Genomic DNA, 5,547 nt, shown 5'->3' with positions numbered 1-5,547 from the left:
TCTTCTTTAATTTGATAAAGGATATTTGTAAAAACATACAGTAAACATCATACTTAAATGCTGAAAGTTTTTCATTTGAGATCAGGAACAAGACAAGAAAGTCTGCTATCACTGTTTCTAGTCAACATTTCACTGGAGGGCCCAGCCATGAGGGGAAAAAAAAAGAAATTAAAGGTAAGAAATTAAAGTAAAGGAAAAAACATAATTATGATCATTTACAGCTGATAATGATTATATAAAAAATCCAAAAAATATATATAAATAAATTGTTGGTATTTAGAACAAGCAAGTTTAGCAAACATTTTAGATAATAAATCAATATATAAAAATCTATTTATTTATACCACCAACAAATAGAAATTTTAATTTTATAAAAGATACCATTTACAATAGCATTAAAAAATTACCAATTACTTAGGAATAAATCTAATAAAGATGTTTAAGACCTTTATAGAGAAAATTATAAAACCTTGTTGAGAGACCTTAAAGAAAAGTAATATAGAGGAGACTGTCCAAGGATTGGAACAGTCAGTATTAAAAATATGGCATTTCTTCCACAATTTATGCATAAATTCAATGCAATATTATCAAAATCATAAGTTTTTATGGAATTTGACAAACTGCTTTTAAAATTAATATAGAAATGTGAAAAGCCAAAACAAGGCACTTGTATTAGTTTTCTAGAGATGCTATAACAAAGAACACCACAACTAGGTGGTACTGGCTTCAAAAAGAAGTTTATTGTCCCACAGTTCTGACAGCTACAAGTTCAAAATTGAGGTATTTCCTGGTTGATGCTTCCCCTGAAGCCTGTACAGAGAATCCTTCCTTGTTTTTTCTCAGCTTCTGGTGGTTTCCTGGCAGTCTTTAATTTTCCTTGGCTTGCAGCTGCATAACTCCAACCTGCCTTCATCATCGCGTAGTATTCTCCTTGTGTGTTTCTGTCATCACATAGCCCTCATCGTACAAGGGCATCATTTGTGCTGGATTAGGGGCCCACCCTACTCCAACATGTCCTCATTTTAACTAATGAGGACATTATCTGCAATTACTTTATTTCCAAATAAGGTCACATTCTGAGATATGAAAACTTCAACATACGTTTTTGGGGGAGACACAATTCAGACTATAACAAAACACTTGAAGACAAAGAACAAAGAGGAAGATGTGTGTTACTAGACATCAAGATATATTATAAAGCTATAGTGAGTAAGACAATGTGGTATTGGCACATGCATAGGGAAATAGATGAATATACATAGAAAGACAACTCACAAACAGCTCAGAAACAGATTTGTCTGAAATTTGATTTATGACAGAGATGTCATTGCAGAGCAGTGGAGACGGAATGGACTTTCCAATAAATAATACTGCACAATGAAAAAATGAAATTAGACCCCTCTTTCACAGCATATGGAAAAATAAAACACAATGGATGTGAGAATAGAATACACACAGAATGGTTTCTTCTTGACCTTGGACTAGGGAAGGATATCCTAAATGAACACAAAAACACTCATTATGAAGAAAAAAACTGACAAAATTAATTTTAGAACTTCTACTTATAAAAGGCAATACAGAAAGAGCAAAAAGTCAACCCCCAGAGTAAGAAAACATATTTGCAACATATATACGGGCATAACTTTGGAGACAGTGCCAGTTCAGTTACACACCACCTCAATAAAACTGATATTGCAATAATAAGAGCCACACAATTCTTTTAGTTTCCCAGTGTATATGTTGTATTTATATTATACATAGTCTAACTGAATGTACATGGCATTATGTCTGAAAAAAACAATGTATGTACTTTTATTTTTAAAAATGCTTTATTGCTAAAAAGTGCTAATGATCATCTAGGCCTTCAGCAAGTAATAATCTTTTTGCTGGTGGAGAGTTTTGCCTCAATGTTGATGGCTGCTGACTGATCAGAATGGTGGCTGCTGAAGGTGGGATGGCTGTGGCAATTTCATAAAACAAGACGACAATGAGCCAGGCGTGGTGGCTCATGCCTGTAATACTAGAACTTTGGGAGGCCAAGGCGGGAAGGTTATTTGAGACTAGGAGTTTGAGACCAGCCTAAGCAACATAGTGAGACCTTATGTCTATTAAAAAAAAAAAAAAAATTAAATAGCTGGGTTTGGTTGTACGTGCCTGTAGTCCCAGCTACTTGGAAGGCTGAGGAAGGAAGATTGCTTGATTCCAGGAGTTTGAGATTACACTGAGCGATGATTGCACCACTGCTTTACAGCCTGGGTGACAGACAGCAAGATCCTGTCTCAACAACAATAACACAACAAAAAGACAACAATCAAATTTGCTTTGCTGCATTGATTAGCTCTTTTCTCACACACACACACACACACACACACAATGTATGCAATGTTGTTTGATAGCATTTCACCCACAGAAGAACTTCTTTCAAAATTGGAGTCAATCTTCTCAAACCCTGCCACTGCTCTATCAAGTAAGTTTATGTAATATTCTAAATCCTTTGTGGTCATTTAAACAATTGTTTACAACATCTTTAGCAGGAGTAGATTCCATATCAAGAAACCATTTTCTTTGCTCATTCATAAGAAGCAACTCTGCATTTAACTTTTATTATGAGAGTCCAGCAATTCAGTCACATCTTCAGGCTCCACTTCTAGTTCTCTTGCTATCTCCACCATATCTGCAGATACTTCATCCACTGAAGTCTTGAACCCTTCAAAGTCATCTATGAGGGTTGGAATCAACTTCTTCAAAATTCCTGTTAATATTGATATTTGACCTTGTCTCATGAATCAAAAGTGCTCTTAATGGCTTCTGAGTAGTGAATCCTTTCCAGAAGGTTTTTCTTTTTTTTTTTTTCCAGTGTCTGATGAGGGCTACTCTCTGCTTTAAAGGTGGCACCTTCCTGTTGCATCCTCACATGGCAGAAGGGGAAAGCAGTCTCCCCACAGCCTCTTTTATAAAGGCACTAATCCCATTTGTGAGGGCTCCACCCTTCTGCCCCAATCACCTCCCAAAGACCCTACCTCCTAGTACCATCACCTTGAGGGTTTTCTTTCTTTTCTTTTTTTTTTTCTCTTCAACTTGTATTTTAAGTTCAGGAGTACATGTGCAGGATGTCCATGTTTGTTACATAGGTAAATGTGTGCCATGGTGGTTTGCTGCACAGATCATCCCATCACCTAGGTATTAAGCCCAGCATCCATTATTCTTCCTGATGCTCTTCCTCCCCCAATCCCCCACAACAAGCCTTAGTGTATGTTGTTCCCCGCCATGTGTTCATGTGTTCTCATCATTCAGCTCCCACTTATATATAAGTGAGGACATGCAGTGTTTGGTTTTCTGTTCTTATGTTACTTTGCTGAGGATAATGGCTTCCAGCTCCATCCATGTCACTGCAAAGGACATAATCTCATTCCTTTTTAGGACTGCACAGTATTCCATGGTGTATATGTACCACATTTTCTTTATCCAGTCTATCACTGATGGGCATTTGGGTTGATTCCATATCTTTGCTATTGTGAATATTGCTGCAATGAACATACACATGCATATATATTTATAATAGAATAATTTACATATTTGGGGGTACACACCTAGTAATGGGATTGCTCAAATGGTATTTCTGCCTCTAGATCTTTGAGAGGTTGCCACACCATCTTCTACAAAGGTTGAACTAATTTACACTCCCACCAACAGTGTAAAAGTGTTCCTTTTTCTCTGCAACCTTGCCAGCATCTGTTGTTTCTTGACTTTTTAATAATATCCATTTTAACTGGCATTAGATGGTATCTCGTTGTGGTTTTGATTTGCATTTCTCTAATGATCACTGATATTGAGCTCTTTTTCATATGTCTGTTCATGTCCTTTGACCAATTTTTAATGGGGTTGTTTTTTGTTTGTTTTTTGAGATGGAGTCTCACTCTATTGCCCAGGCTGGAGTGCAGTGGCGCAATCTCGGCTCAGTGTAACCTCTGCCTCCCAGGTTCAAGTGATTCTCCTGCCTCAGCCTACCAAGTAGCTGGGATTACAGGCGTGTGCCACCACGCCCAGCTAATTTTTGTATTTTTAATAGTGAAGGGGTTTCACTATGTTGGCCAGGCTGGTCTCAAACTCCTGACCTCAAGTAATCCTCCCGCCCTGGCCTCCCAAAGTGCTGGAATTACAAGCGTGAGCCACCATGCCTGGCCTTGTTTTTATCTTGTAAATTTAAGTTTCTTGTAGACTGGATATTAGACTTTTGTCAAATGGATAAATTGCAAAAATGTTCTCCCATTCTGTAGATCGTCTGTTCACTCTGATAGTTTCTTTTGCTGTGCAAAAGCTCTTTAGTTTAATTAGATCCCATTTGTCAATTTTTGTTTTTGTTGCAAATGCTTTCGGCATTTTTGTCATGAAATTTTTGCCTGTGCCTATGTCTCGTTCTGTCGCCCAGGCTGGAGAGAAGTGGCACGATCTCAGCTCACTGCAACCTCCACCTCCCGGGTTCACGCCATTCTCCTGCCTCAGCCTCCTGAGTAGCTGGGATTACCGGTGCCTGCCACCATGCCCGGTTAATTTTTTTTGTATTTTTAGAAGAGACGGGGTTTCACCGTGTTAGTCAGGATGGTCTCAATCTCCTGACCTCGTGATCCTCCCGCCTCGGCCTCCCAAAGTGCTGGGATTACAAGCGTGAGCCACCATGCACGGCCTCTTCTAGAGTTTTTATAGTTTTGGGTTTAACATTTAAGGCTTTAATCCATCTCGAGTTAATTTTTCTTTTTTTTTTTTTTTGAGACGGAGTCTCGCTCTGTCGCCCAGGCTGGAGTGCAGTGGCCGGATCTCGGCTCACTGCAAGCTCCGCCTCCCGGGTTCACGCCATTCTCCTGCCTCAGCCTCCTAAGTAGTTGGGACTACAGGCGCCCGCCACCTCGCCCGGCTAGTTTTTTGTATTTTTTTAGTAGAGACGGGGTTTCACCGGGTTAGCCAGGATGGTCTCGATCTCCTGACCTCGTGATCTGCCCGTCTCGGCCTCCCAAAGTGCTGGGATTACAGGCTTGAGCCACCGCGCCCGGCCGAGTTAATTTTTCTATATGGTGTAAAGAAGGTGTCCAGTTTCACTTTTCTAAACATGGCTAGCCAGCACTCCTAGCACCATTTATTAAATAGGAAGTCCTTTCACCATTGTTTGTTTTTGTCAAGTTTGTTGAAGATCAAATGGTGTAGGTGTGCAGTCTTGTTTCTAAGTTCTCTATTCTGTTCCATTGGTCTATGTGTCTATTCTTGTACCAGTATCATACTGTTCTGGTTACTGTAGCCTTGTAGTATAGTTTGAAGCCAGGGAGCATGATGCCTCCAGCTTTGTTCTTTTTGTTTAGGATTATCTTGGCTATTCAGGCTCTTTGTGGTTCCATATGAATTTTAAAATAGTTTTATCTAATTCTGTAAGAATGTCAGTGGTAGTTTAATGGGAATAACACTTAATCTATAAACTACACTGGGCAATATGGCCATTTTCATGATATTGATTCTTCCTGTCCAATGAATGTGGAATGTTTCTCCATTTGTGTCCTC

Source organism: Chlorocebus sabaeus, chromosome 14 (genome assembly GCF_047675955.1).
Source record: "Chlorocebus sabaeus isolate Y175 chromosome 14, mChlSab1.0.hap1, whole genome shotgun sequence".
Lineage (NCBI taxonomy): Eukaryota > Metazoa > Chordata > Mammalia > Primates > Cercopithecidae > Chlorocebus > Chlorocebus sabaeus.
This window is presented reverse-complemented; position numbering follows the sequence as displayed.